The 16,094-nt window shown below is 42.9% G+C and overlaps 1 long non-coding RNA gene across 1 annotated transcript; it reads right to left on the bottom strand.

The window, feature by feature from the left end:
* Window positions 1-6,464: 6,464 nt before the first annotated feature.
* Window positions 6,465-12,772, bottom strand: LOC118946761 (uncharacterized). The gene is made up of 2 exons (XR_016488761.1): window positions 11,681-12,772; window positions 6,465-7,114 (listed from the first exon to the last, which is right to left on the bottom strand). It is a non-coding gene; the product is annotated as an uncharacterized LOC118946761 (long non-coding RNA).
* Between the last annotated feature and the right edge of the window lie 3,322 nt (window positions 12,773-16,094).

The raw sequence follows: 16,094 nt of genomic DNA, 5'->3' as shown, positions 1-16,094 counted from the left end.
ACTAGCTCAATTAGGTCTGTTTTGCATTCCACCCGTGGAGGAAGGTGGGAGGAGCCTCAGAAACCTGGATCATTGTAATGGCTGAAACGGAGTAGGTGGAACGGAGTCAAACACTTGATCTGTTTGATACTGTTCCATTCATTCCCTTCCAGCCAATACAATGAGCCAGTCCTCCTATAGCTCCTCCCACCAGCCTCCACCGCATTCTATACATTCATTCCCTTCCAGCCAATACAATGAGCCAGTCCTCCTATAGCTCCTCCCACCAGCCTCCACCGCATTCTATACATTCATTCCCTTCCAGCCAATACAATGAGCCAGTCCTCCCATAGCTCCTCCCACCATCCTCCACAGCATTCTATACATTCATTCCCTTCCAGCCAATACAATGAGCCAGTCCTCCTATAGCTCCTCCCACCAGCCTCCACTGCATTCTATACATTCATCCCCTTCCAGCCAATACAATGAGCCAGTCCTCCTATAGCTCCTCCCACCAGCCTCCACAGCATTCTATACATTCATTCCCTTCCAGCCAATACAATGAGCCAGTCCTCCCATAGCTCCTCCCACCATCCTCCACAGCATTCTATACATTCATTCCCTTCCAGCCAATACAATGAGCCAGTCCTCCTATAGCTCCTCCCACCAGCCTCCACCGCATTCTATACATTATATATATTATATTATTTAGTATAGCCTACTGTTAGATTCTTTATGTTGAAGTGTCTCCATTATTAGTCCATGTATTATTATATTATTTAGTATAGCCTACTGTTAGATTCTTTATGTTGAAGTGTCTCCATTATTAGTCCATGTATTATTATATTATTTAGTATAGCCTACTGTTAGATTCTTTATGTTGAAGTGTCTCCATTATTAGTCCATGTATTATTATATTATTTAGTATAGCCTACTGTTAGATTCTTTATGTTGAAGTGTCTCCATTATTAGTCCATGTATTATTATATTATTTAGTATAGCCTACTGTTAGATTCTTTATGTTGAAGTGTCTCCATTATTAGTCCATGTATTATTATATTATTTAGTATAGCCTACTGTTAGATTCTTTATGTTGAAGTGTCTCCATTATTAGTCCATGTATTATTATATTATTTAGTATAGCCTACTGTTAGATTCTTTATGCTGAAGTGTCTCCATTATTAGTCCATGTATTATTATATTATTTAGTATAGCCTACTGTTAGATTCTTTATGCTGAAGTGTCTCCATTATTAGTCCATGTATTATTATATTATTTAGTATAGCCTACTGTTAGATTCTTTATGTTGAAGTGTCTCCATTATTAGTCCATGTATTATTATATTATTTAGTATAGCCTACTGTTAGATTCTTTATGTTGAAGTGTCTCCATTATTAGTCCATGTATTATTTAGTATAGCCTACTGTTAGATTCTTTATGCTGAAGAGTCTCCATTATTAGTCCATGTATTATTATATTATTTAGTATAGCCTACTGTTAGATTCTTTATGTTGAAGTGTCTCCATTATTAGTCCATGTATTATTATATTATTTAGTATAGCCTACTGTTAGATTCTTTATGCTGAAGAGTCTCCATTATTAGTCCATGTATTATTATATTATTTAGTATAGCCTACTGTTAGATTCTTTATGCTGAAGAGTCTCCATTATTAGTCCATGTATTATTATATTATTTAGTATAGCCTACTGTTAGATTCTTTATGTTGAAGTGTCTCCATTATTAGTCCATGTATTATTATATTATTTAGTATAGCCTACTGTTAGATTCGTTATGTTGAAGAGTCTCCATTATTAGTCCATGTATTATTATATTATTTAGTATAGCCTACTGTTAGATTCTTTATGTTGAAGTGTCTCCATTATTAGTCCATGTATTATAATCATCTGTTCATTCTTTGTAGTTTGAAACACTTTAATAAAAGGGGACATATTTTTCACAAGTCAATGTGGTTTATTGTTGTAGTTTGTTTTCTTTTAGATGTATAAATCTCTCCTGATGTTGATATTGATTTACGATGCAGATTATTGTTATGATGTTGTGCCTTCAGAAAATATCCACACTCCTTTACTTACAAAATGGGATAAAAAAAGAAAAATTTAATTTTTTTGTCAACGATCTACACAAAATACTCAACCCCCTGAGTCAATACGTGTTTGGATCACATTTGTCAGTGATTACAGCTGTGAGGCCTTCTGGGTAAATCTAGAAGAGCTTTCCACACCTGGATTGTGCAACATTTGCCCATTATTAACAAAATTTAACCAAAATTCTTCAAACCCTCTAATTAGTTATTGATCATTAATAGACAACCGTTTTCAGGTGTTGCCATAGATTTTCGAGCAGATTTAAGTCAAAACTGTAACTCGGCCACTCAGGAACATTCCCTGTTTTCTTGGTCAGCACCTTGTGTAGATTTGTCCTTGTGTTGTAGGTTATTGTCCTGCTGAAAGATGAATTCGTAACCCAGTGTTGGTGGAAAGCAGACTGAACCATGTTTCCCTCTAGGATTTTGCCTGTGCTTTGCTCCATTCCGTGAATATTTTTATCCTGAAAAACTCCCCAGTCCTTAACGATTACAAGCATACCCATAACATGATGCAGCCACCACCACCAGGGGGGAGAGAGTGCACCTCATATTCAGGAAGGTGTACTGAATGTTCCCTACAGTGTATTTTTCCCAATTCATTATAGTTGGTTTGGTTTATTTTCTAGTTTAGTTTCTCTCATGATGTTATAGATCATAAATGTTACATTCATTATGATGTAGATTGTTAGGATGTTGTTAGTAGTATATAGATGATGTTATTGATTATAAATGTTATGATATTGATTATGATGTTAGTAGTATATAGATAATGATGTTATTGATTATTACTATGTTGAACATAATAAACGGCTCTCTATCCACCGGATGTGTACCAAACTCATTAAAAGTGGCAGTAATAAAGCCTCTCTTGAAAAAGCCAAACCTTGACCCAGAAAATATAAAAAACTATCGGCCTATATCGAATCTTCCATTCCTCTCAAAAATTTTAGAAAAGGCTGTTGCGCAACAACTCACTGCCTTCCTGAAGACAAACAATGTATACGAAATGCTTCAGTCTGGTTTTAGACCCCATCATAGCACTGAGACGGCACTTGTGAAGGTGGTAAATGACATTTTAATGGCATCGGACCGAGGCTCTGCATCTGTCCTCGTGCTCCTAGACCTTAGTGCTGCTTTTGATACCATCGATCACCACATTCTTTTGGAGAGATTGGAAACCCAAATTGGTCTACACGGACAAGTTCTGGCCTGGTTTAGATCTTATCTGTCGGAAAGATATCAGTTTGTCTCTGTGAATGGTCTGTCCTCTGACAAATCAACTGTAAATTTCGGTGTTCCTCAAGGTTCCGTTTTAGGACCACTATTGTTTTCACTATATATTTTACCTCTTGGGGATGTTATTCGAAAACATAATGTTAACTTTCACTGCTATGCAGATGACACACAGCTGTACATTTCAATTAAACATGGTGAAGCCCCAAAATTGCCCTTGCTAGAAGAATGTGTTTCAGACATAAGGAAGTGGATGGCTGCAAACTTTCTACTTTTAAACTCGGACAAAACAGAGATGCTTGTTCTAGGTCCCAAGAAACAAAGAGATCTTCTGTTGAATCTGACAATTAATCTTAATGGTTGTACAGTCGTCTCAAATAAAACTGTGAAGGACCTCGGCGTTACTCTGGACCCTGATCTCTCTTTTGAAGAACATATCAAGACCATTTCAAGGACAGCTTTTTTCCATCTACGAAACATTGCAAAAATCAGGAACTTTCTGTCCAAAAATGATGCAGAAAAATTAATCCATGCTTTTGTCACTTCCAGGTTAGACTACTGCAATGCTCTACTTTCCGGCTACCCGGATAAAGCACTAAATAAACTTCAGTTAGTGCTAAATACGGCTGCTAGAATCCTGACTAGAACCAAAAAATTTGATCATATTACTCCAGTGCTAGCCTCTCTACACTGGCTTCCTGTCAAAGCAAGGGCTGATTTCAAGGTTTTACTGCTAACCTACAAAGCATTACATGGGCTTGCTCCTATCTATCTCTCTGATTTGGTCCTGCCGTACATACCTACACGTACGCTACGGTCACAAGACGCAGGCCTCCTAATTGTCCCTAGAATTTTTAAGCAAACAGCTGGAGGCAGGGCTTTCTCCTATAGAGCTCCATTTTTATGGAACGGTCTGCCTACCCATGTCAGAGACGCAAACTCGGTCTCAACCTTTAAGTCTCTACTGAAGACTCATCTCTTCAGTGGGTCATATGATTGAGTGTAGTCTGGCCCAGGAGTGGGAGGGTGAACGGAAAGGCTCTGGAGCAACGAACCACCCTTGCTGTCTCTGCCTGGCCGGTTCCCCTCTTTCCACTGGGATTCTCTGCCTCTAACCCTATTACAGGGGCTGAGTCACTGGCTTTACTGGGGCTCTCTCATGCCGTCCCTGGAGGAGGTGCGTCACCTGAGTGGGTTGAGTCACTGATGTGGTCATCCTGTCTGGGTTGGCGCCCCCCCCCCCCTTAAGTTGTGCCGTGGCGGAGGTCTTTGTGGGCTATACTCAGCCTTGTCTCAGGATGGTAAGTTGGTGGTTGAAGATATCCCTCTAGTGGTGTGGGGGCTGTGCTTTGGCAAAGTGGGTGGGGTTATATCCTTCCTGTTTGGCCCTGTCCGGGGGTGTCCTCGGAGTGGGCCACAGTGTCTCCTGACCCCTCCTGTCTCAGCCTCCAGTATTTATGCTGCAGTAGTTTATGTGTCGGGGGGCTAGGGTCAGTTTGTTATATCTGGAGTACTTCTCCTGTCCTATTCGGTGTCCTGTGTGAATCTAAGTGTGCGTTCTCTAATTCTCTCCTTCTCTCTTTCTCTCTCTCGGAGGACCTGAGCCCTAGGACCATGCCCCAGGACTACCTGACATGATGACTCCTTGCTGTCCCCAGTCCACCTGGCTGTGCTGCTGCTCCAGTTTCAACTGTTCTGCCTTATTATTATTCGACCATGCTGATCATTTATGAACATTTGAACATCTTGGCCATGTTCTGTTATAATCTCCACCCGGCACAGCCAGAAGAGGACTGGCCATCCCACATATGCTCTCTCTAATTCTCTCTTTCTTTCTCTCTCTCGGAGGACCTGAGCCCTAGGACCATGCCCCAGGAATACCTGACATGATGACTCCTTGCTGTCCCCAGTCCACCTGACTGTGCTGCTGCTCCAGTTTCAACTATTCTGCCTTATTATTATTCGACCATGCTGGTCATTTATGAACATTTGAACATCTTGACCATGTTTTGTTATAATCTCCACCCGGCACAGCCAGAAGAGGACTGGCCACCCCACATAGCCTGGTTCCTCTCTAGGTTTCTTCCTAGGTTTTGGCCTTTCTAGGGAGTTTTTCCTAGCCACCGTGCTTCTTCACCTGCATTGCTTGCTGTTTGGGGTTTTAGGCTGGGTTTCTGTACAGCACTTTGAGATATCAGCTGATGTACGAAGGGCTATATAAAATAAATTTGATTTGATTTGATTTGATTTGATTATAAATGTTATGATATTGATTATGATGTTAGTAGTATATAGATAATGATGTTATTGATTATAAATGTTATGATACTGATTATGATGTTATTAGTATATAGATAATGATGTTATTGATTATAAATGTTATGATATGATTATGATGTTAGTAGTATATAGATAATGATGTTATTGATTATAAATGTTATGATATTGATTACGATGTAGATTATTGTTGATGATGTTAGTATTATATAGATAATGTGTCATTGATTATAAATGTTATGATATTGATTACGATGTAGATTATTGTTATGATGATGTTAGTAGTATATAGATAATGATGTTATTGATTATAAATGTTATGATATTGATTATGATGTTAGTAGTATAGAGATAATGTTGTTATTGATTATGATAGAGATTATTGTTATAATATTAGTAGTATATAGATAATGATGTCATTGATTATAAATGTTATGATATTGATTATGATGTTAGTAGTATATTTATTTTTTTATTTTTTTATTTTACCTTTATTTAACTAGGCAAGTCAGTTAAGAACAAATTCTTATTTACAATGACGGCCTGGGAACAGTGGGTTAACTGCCTGTTCAGGGGCAGAACGACAGATTTGTACCTTGTCAGCTCGGGGGTTTGAACTTGCAACCTTCCGGTTACTAGTCCAACGCTCTAACCACTAACCACCCTGCCGCCCCATATAGATAATGATGTTATTGATTATAAATGTTATGATATTGATTATGATGTTAGTAGTATATAGATAATGTTATTCTCTTATGATCTGTGGGTTACAGAGGAAGTACATCGTACAGGTCTGATATACAATAGATTGTGTGTATGCTGTGTGCATATGAAATAATCAAATCATACAACCAACCAACCACTCAATAAGTTAAGTAAATAAATATTGTATTTAGAGTGGCAAAAAGTCTCCCCTGTGAAAAAATACCAAGTGTTGTTGTCCATTACATAAATAGTCTCATCTCATCTGTCTGTTGGTTGTGTTTTTTTAATAAACTCTTTGATAACAGTTGATGACAGTGTTTGTTGATGTTGTATTTTCAGTTAGAGTAGTAGTCCGTCAACAAGATCAAAAAAATAAAAAAATCCCTTTTCATTCACTTCCCCTCTTCCTCCTCCTCCTCCACACACAGTCCTAGTTCGCCACGTCGGAGACAGAGATGAAACGAACTGCGCCAAAGCCGAAGCAAAGGAGAAACAAACCCTATGTCTCTTCCACTTCAACGTTTCAACAGGTGCTACAAAATGTCATCCAGTCGACTTGGTGTCCCCCAAGGCTCGGTGCTTGGCCCGTAAGGTTTCTCCAACCGTAACGCAGCTCGCATGTCATTGGCCAGCTCCTCGGTCTCTGTGGAGACGTCGCCATTGGCGATCTCGGTGTTCTCCTCGTACCCCGTGGGCATGAAGGCTAGCGTGTACGGGAAGAGCCTGTAACACTCCGCACGGTAAGACTCCGCCCGCTCCTTTGACTCGCCCAATCCTCCATTCCGGAGCGCCTCTAGTACCTCTGTGCAGATCTGATTGGAGGACGGGGAGCGAGAAAGGCATTATAGGTAAATTATGTAATCAATGTTTTAGTTATCGTTTCTGCATTTCTGTTCTGCTGTTTTAACATTGAAAAAGTCAGAAAACGGAATAACAAATGATGTCATCAAAACAAGGATTAACGACAGAAAAACTCTGCCTTGTTAAATAGGATATGAAAACGTCTGGTTGTTGGCCAGCAACGTGAATTAACAACCCAACCCACTAGACAACAGCAACATAACAACCCAACCCACTAGACGACAGCAACATAACAACCCAACCCACTAGACGACAGCAACATAACAACCCAACCCACTAGACAACAGCAACATAACAACCCAACCCACTAGACAACAGCAACATAACAACCCAACCCACTAGACGACAGCAACATAACAACCCAACCCACTAGACGACAGCAACATAACAACCCAACCCACTAGACGACAGCAACATAACAACCCAACCCACTAGACGACAGCAACATAACAACCCAACCCACTAGACGACAGCAACATAACAACCCAACCCACTAGACAACAGCAACATAACAACCCAACCCACTAGACGACAGCAACATAACAACCCAACCCACTAGACAACAGCAACATAACAACCCAACCCACTAGACAACAGCAACATAACAACCCAACCCACTAGACGACAGCAACATAACAACCAAACCCACTAGACGACAGCAACATAACAACCAAACCCACTAGACGACAGCAACATAACAACCCAACCCACTAGACGACAGCAACGTAAATTAACAACCCAACCCACTAGACAACAGCAACGTAAATTAACAACCCAACCCACTAGACAACAGCCACATAACAACCCAACCCACTAGACAACAGCAACATAAAAACCCAACCCACTAGACAACAGCAACATAAATTAAAACCCAACGCACTAGACGACAGCAACATAAATTAACAACCCAACCCACTAGACAACAGCCACATAACAACCCAACCCACTAGACAACAGCAACATAACAACCCAACCCACTAGACAACAGCAACATAACAACCCAACCCACTAGACAACAGCAACATAACAACCCAACCCACTAGACAACAGCAACATAACAACCCAACCCACTAGACAACAGCAACATAACAACCCAACCCACTAGACGACAGCAACGTAAATTAACAACCCAACCCACTAGACAACAGCAACATAACCCAACCCACTAGACAACAGCAACATAACAACCCAACCCACTAGACAACAGCCACATAAATTAAAACCCAACGCACTAGACAACAGCAACGTAAATTAACAACCCAACCCACTAGACGACAGCAACGTAAATTAACAACCCAACCCACTAGACAACAGCAACATAATGAACAACCCAACCCACTAGAAGACAGCAACATAACAACCCAACCCACTAGACAACAGCAACATAACAACCCAACCCACTAGACAACAGCAACATAACAACCCAACCCACTAGACAACAGCAACATAACAGCCCAACCCACTAGACAACAGCAACATAAATTAAAACCCAACGCACTAGACGACAGCAACATAAATTAACAACCCAACCCACTAGACAACAGCCACATAACAACCCAACCCACTAGACAACAGCAACATAACAACCCAACCCACTAGACAACAGCAACATAACAACCCAACCCACTAGACAACAGCAACATAACAACCCAACCCACTAGACAACAGCAACATAACAACCCAACCCACTAGACGACAGCAACGTAAATTAACAACCCAACCCACTAGACGACAGCAACGTAAATTAACAACCCAACCCACTAGACAACAGCAACATAATGAACAACCCAACCCACTAGAAGACAGCAACATAACAACCCAACCCACTAGACAACAGCAACATAACAACCCAACCCACTAGACAACAGCAACATAACAACCCAACCCACTAGACAACAGCAACATAACAGCCCAACCCACTAGACAACAGCAACATAAATTAAAACCCAACGCACTAGACAACAGCAACGTAAATTAACAACCCAACCCACTAGACGACAGCAACGTAAATTAACAACCCAACCCACTAGACAACAGCAACATAATGAACAACCCAACCCACTAGAAGACAGCAACATAACAACCCAACCCACTAGACGACAGCAACATAAATGAACAACCCAACCCACTAGACGACAGCAACATAACAACCCAACCCACTAGACAACAGCAATGTAAATTAACAACCCAACCCACTAGACAACAGCAACGTAAATTAACAACCTAACCCACTAGACAACAGCAACATAAATTAACAACCCAACCCACTAGACAACAGCAACGTAAATTAACAACCCAACCCACTAGACAACAGCAACGTAAATTAACAACCCAACCCACTAGACAACAGCAACATAACAACCCAACCCACTAGACGACAGCAACATAAATTAAAACCCAACGCACTAGACGACAGCAACATAAATTAACAACCCAACCCACTAGACGACAGCAACATAACAACCCAACCCACTAGACGACAGCAACATAACAACCCAACCCACTAGACGACAGCAACATAACAACCAAACCCACTAGACGACAGCAACATAACAACCCAACCCACTAGACGACAGCAACATAACAACCCAACCCACTAGACAACAGCAACATAACAACCCAACCCACTAGACAACAGCAACATAACAACCCAACCCACTAGACAACAGCAACATAACAACCCAACCCACTAGACAACAGCAACATAACAACCCAACCCACTAGACAACAGCAACATAAATTAAAACCCAACGCACTAGACGACAGCAACATAAATTAACAACCCAACCCACTAGACGAGAGCAACATAACAACCCAACCCACTAGACAACAGCAACATAACAACCCAACCCACTAGACAACAGCAACATAACAACCCAACCCACTAGACGACAGCAACGTAAATTAACAACCCAACCCACTAGACGACAGCAACATAACAACCCAACACACTAGACGACAGCAACGTAAATTAACAACCCAACCCACTAGACAACAGCAACATAACAACCCAACACACTAGACGACAGCAACGTAAATTAACAACCCAACCCACTAGACGACAGCAATATAAATTAACAACCCAACCCACTAGACGACAGCAACATAACAACCCAACCCACTAGACAACAGCAACATAACAACCCAACCCACTAGACGACAGCAATATAAATTAACAACCCAACACACTAGACGACAGCAACATAACAACCCAACCCACTAGACAACAGCAACATAACAACCCAACACACTAGAAGACAGCAACATAACAACCCAACCCACTAGACAACAGCAACATAACAACCCAACCCACTAGACAACAGCAACATAACAACCTAACCCACTAGACAACAGCAACATAACAACCCAACCCACTAGACAACAGCAACATAACAACCCAACACACTAGACGACAGCAACGTAAATTAACAACCCAACCCACTAGACGACAGCAACATAACAACCCAACACACTAGACGACAGCAACGTAAATTAACAACCCAACCCACTAGACGACAGCAACATAACAACCCAACACACTAGATGACAGCAACGTAAATTAACAACCCAACCCACTAGACGACAGCAATATAAATTAACAACCCAACCCACTAGACGACAGCAACATAACAACCCAACCCACTAGACAACAGCAACATAACAACCCAACACACTAGACGACAGCAACATAAATTAACAACCCAACCCACTAGACGACAGCAATATAAATTAACAACCCAACCCACTAGACGACAGCAACATAAATTAACAACCCAACCCACTAGACGACAGCAACATAACAACCCAACCCACTAGACGACAGCAACGTAAATTAACAACCCAACCCACTAGACGACAGCAACATAACAACCCAACACACTAGAAGACAGCAACATAACAACCCAACCCACTAGACAACAGCAACACAACAACCCAACCCACTAGACAACAGCAACATAACAACCCAACCCACTAGACGACAGCAACGTAAATTAACAACCCAACCCACTAGACGACAGCAACATAACAACCCAACACACTAGACGACAGCAACGTAAATTAACAACCCAACCCACTAGACAACAGCAACATAACAACCCAACACACTAGATGACAGCAACGTAAATTAACAACCCAACCCACTAGACGACAGCAATATAAATTAACAACCCAACCCACTAGACGACAGCAACATAACAACCCAACCCACTAGACAACAGCAACATAACAACCCAACACACTAGACGACAGCAACATAACAACCCAACCCACTAGACGACAGCAACGTAAATTAACAACCCAACCCACTAGACAACAGCAACATAACAACCCAACCCACTAGACGACAGCAACATAACAACCCAACCCACTAGACAACAGCAACATAACAACCCAACCCACTAGACAACAGCAACATAACAACCCAACCCACTAGACAACAGCAAAATAATGTATGTATTTGGACAGATTGCCATTCACAAAACCAAGCCAAACAAAGACCAAAACTTCCCACGTACAGTGATACTCCTGTTGCTGAGTGACGGATCTAGTGAGGTGGCCAGCTCCACGCTTTGGTTTCTCTAGAAGAGTCCAGAAACACCATCATTTTGGCCGCTGCAGGAGAAGAGAGGGGGAAGAAGAGAGAGAGGAAGAAGAGAGGGAAGAAGAGAGAGGAAGAAGAGAGGGGGAAGAAGAGAGAGAGGAAGGAGGAAGAGTGAGGCCTGGGGCGAGTTCAGCAGGAGAAGAAGAGAAAGAGGAAGGAGGAAGAGTGAGGCCTGGGGCGAGTTCAGCAGGACAAAACGTTTTGGAACATTCAGATAGAAATATGTTACGTAGAACAAACATGCAGAACAACGAATCTTGTTTTTATCTGCAACATTTGGCAACAGAGTGTCCCCCCCCTACCTGCCACTCTGTGTGGTAGAGTCAGAGTGTCTCTCCTACCTGCTACTCTGTGTGGTACAGAGTCAGAGTGTCTCTCCTACCTGCTACTCTGTGTGGTACAGAGTCAGAGTGTCTCTCCTACCTGCTACTCTGTGTGGTACAGAGTCAGAGTGTCTCTCCTACCTGCTACTCTGTGTGGTACAGAGTCAGAGTGTCTCTCCTACCTGCTACTCTGTGTGGTACAGAGTCAGAGTGTCTCTCCTACCTGCTACTCTGTGTGGTACAGAGTCAGAGTGTCTCTCCTACCTGCTACTCTGTGTGGTACAGAGTCAGAGTGTCTCTCCTACCTGCTACTCTGTGTGGTACAGAGTCAGAGTGTCTCTATTACCTGCTACTCTGTGTAGTACAGAGTCAGTGTCTCTCCTACCTGCTACTCTGTGTGGTACAGAGTCAGAGTGTCTCTCCTACCTGCTACTCTGTGTGGTACAGGGTCAGTGTCTCTCCTACCTGCTACTCTGTGTGGTACAGAGTCAGAGTGTCCCCCCCTCTACCTGCTACTCTGTGTGGTACAGAGTCAGAGTGTCCCCCCCTCTACCTGCTACTCTGTGTGGTACAGAGTCAGAGTGTCCCCCCCTCTACCTGCTACTCTGTGTGGTACAGAGTCAGAGTGTCCCCCCCTCTACCTGCTACTCTGTGTGGTACAGAGTCAGAGTGTCCCCCCCTCTACCTGCTACTCTGTGTGGTACAGAGTCAGAGTGTCCCCCCCTCTACCTGCTACTCTGTGTGGTACAGAGTCAGTGTGTCCCCCCCTCTACCTGCTACTCTGTGTGGTACGGAATTTGAGGGATTATTATCATCGACACGCAGACTTCTCTAAGGTTTCTGAATGCAGGCAGGGGGATAGTGAGACCATTAGTCAGTACTTAGAGAGACTGAAGGATGTGTTTAACACCAACAGTGGGTTAATAGAGCCCCCTGTAGCACAGGGGTGTAACACAGCATACCATCAGCAGCTGAAAATAGCTTTCCTCAGCGGAATGCGCCCTGACATTAGCCATAAAAATAACCTTGGTAGGTTGGGGACTAGCAGAGCTCTCAACTGCTCTCCAAGAGCCAATAGTATTCCTGGGGTAAAAAAGGCATTATGCCCACCTTTATACCCACCTTTATACCCACCTTTATGCCCACCTTTATGCCCACCTTTATGCCCACCTTTATGCCCACCTTTATAACCACCTTTATACCCACCTTTATGCCCACCTTTATGCCACCTTTATGCCCACCTTTATAACCACCTTTATGCCCGCCTTTATGCCACCTTTATGCCCACCTTCATAACCACCTTTATAACCACCTTTATGCCCGCCTTTATGCCACCTTTATGCCCACCTTTATAACCACCTTTATGCCCGCCTTTATGCCACCTTTATGCCCACCTTCATAACCACCTTTATAACCACCTTTATGCCCGCCTTTATGCCACCTTTATGCCCACCTTCATAACCACCTTTATAACCACCTTTATGCCCGCCTTTATGCCACCTTTATGCCCACCTTTATGCCCACCTTTATACCCACCTTTATGCCCACCTTTATAACCACCTTTATGCCCACCTTTATGCCACCTTTATAACCACCTTTATGCCTGCCTTTATGCCACCTTTATGCCCACCTTTATGCCCACCTTTATAACCACCTTTATGCCCGCCTTTATGCCCACCTTCATAACCACCTTTATAACCACCTTTATGCCCGCCTTTATGCCACCTTTATGCCCACCTTCATAACCACCTTTATAACCACCTTTATGCCCGCCTTTATGCCACCTTTATGCCCACCTTTATGCCCACCTTTATACCCACCTTTATGCCCACCTTTATAACCACCTTTATGCCCACCTTTATGCCACCTTTATAACCACCTTTATGCCTGCCTTTATGCCACCTTTATGCCCACCTTTATGCCCACCTTTATAACCACCTTTATGCCCGACTTTATGCCACCTTTATGCCCACCTTTATAACCACCTTTATAACCACCTTTCTGCCACCTTTATGCCCACCTTTATAACCACCTTTATAACCACCTTTATGCCACCTTTATAACCACCTTTATGCCCGCCTTTATGCCACCTTTATGCCCACCTTTATAACCACCTTTATAACCACCTTTATGCCACCTTTATGCCCACCTTTATAACCACCTTTATAACCACCTTTATGCCACCTTTATGCCCACCTTTATAACCACCTTTGAGCAGTTGAGAGGAGGAGGAGTGACAGTCCCAGTGGACAAAGCGTTTTGTGATTCACCAGTTTTCCCTGTGAAAAAGGCAGCACCTGGTACAGATTGGAGGACGGTAGCAGATTTACAAGGGGTGAATAATAACATTATCCCACGAGCTCCATGTGTGCCAGACCCCCATACGTTATTGAATCAGTTGAAACCCAGAAAAGCGTACTTCACAGTGATAGATTTAGCAAATGCTTTTTTTGAGCATTCCAGTACACACAGACAGTCAGGGGTGGTTCGGATTTACATTTTTGGGAGAAAAATGGGTGTATTCGAGAGTACCAATGGGATTTACGGAAAGCCCAACAAACTTTAGCCAAGTCCTAACCCGAAACATAGGCCAGTTTGACCCCCCGAATGAAAGCCAGATTTTGATATATGTGGATGACATATTGGTGGCCAATCCCTCTCAGGGGGGCTGTAAAGCGGACACACTGGCCCTGTTAGTATTCTTGGCAGAAGAGAGCCACAAAGTGAGTAAGGGGAAGTTACAGCTCTGGCAGGAACAGGTCATTTATTTAGGACGCAAACACGAGAAGGGAGGACACTTAATTCCACCAGGAAGACAGCCATTATGGAAGCACCAAAACCACTCAACAAGAAGCAGATGATGAGTTTTCTGCGAATGATCAACTATTGTTGTGCGTGGATACCCCACTTTGCATTACATACAGGGAGGCTCAGTGAGCTAATCTATGGTAAAGCTATGGCAGCAAAGGATAAGACTGAGTGGACGGAAGACGCTGAGAAACCGTTTCTAAACATAAAAAAGTTAATGACGTCTAGCACTGTTCTAGGGATCCCAGATATGATTGTCCCTTCACACAGACAGTAGACTGTAGAGAGGGGTACATGATGTCTAGCACTGTTCTAGGGATCCCAGATGTGATCGTCCCTTCACACAGACAGTAGACTGTAGAGAGGGGTACATGATGTCTAGCACTGTTCTAGGGATCCCAGATGTGATCGTCCCTTCACACAGACAGTAGACTGTAGAGAGGGGTACATGATGTCTAGCACTGTTCTAGGGATCCCAGATATGATTGTCTCTTCACACAGACAGTAGACTGTAGAGAGGGGTACATGATGTCTAGCACTGTTCTAGGGATCCCAGATGTGATCGTCCCTTCACACAGACAGTAGACTGTAGAGAGGGGTACATGATGTCTAGCACTGTTCTAGGGATCCCAGATGTGATCGTCCCTTCACACAGACAGTAGACTGTAGAGAGGGGTACATGATGTCTAGCACTGTTCTAGGGATCCCAGATGTGATCGTCCCTTCACACAGACAGTAGACTGTAGAGAGGGGTACATGACGTCTAGCACTGTTCTAGGGATCCCAGAAGTGATCGTCCCTTCACACAGACAGTAGACTGTAGAGAGGGGTACATGACGTCTAGCACTGTTCTAGGGATCCCAGATGTGATCGTCCCTTCACACAGACAGTAGACTGTAGAGAGGGGTACATGACGTCAGTGCTGACTCAGGAACACGGGGGAAAATAAACCTATTGCTCATTATTCCTCCCGTTTAGACGAGGCTGCTCAAGCCATGCCACTACGTTTGCAGACTGTGGTGGCTGCCGCAAATTCCCATAGTGTTGATGACTATTAGGATAACCCCTGATAGGGAGGGATTGTCTCCATTTGAGAAGGTTTTTGGCAGACCCTATAGGATGCCCCAATTAGGACAATTGGAACAAGCAGATATAGAAGTAGAAAGCAGAATGGTTGATCACACGAAAAGGTTGTTC

The sequence above is a fragment of the Oncorhynchus mykiss genome, chromosome 19 (genome assembly GCF_057628025.1).
Source record: "Oncorhynchus mykiss isolate SJ-2025 chromosome 19, ASM5762802v1, whole genome shotgun sequence".
In the NCBI taxonomy this organism is placed as follows: Eukaryota; Metazoa; Chordata; class Actinopteri; order Salmoniformes; family Salmonidae; genus Oncorhynchus; species Oncorhynchus mykiss.
The sequence above is the reverse complement of the archived record's forward strand: the minus strand, read 5'-3'. Positions and strand labels throughout refer to the sequence as shown.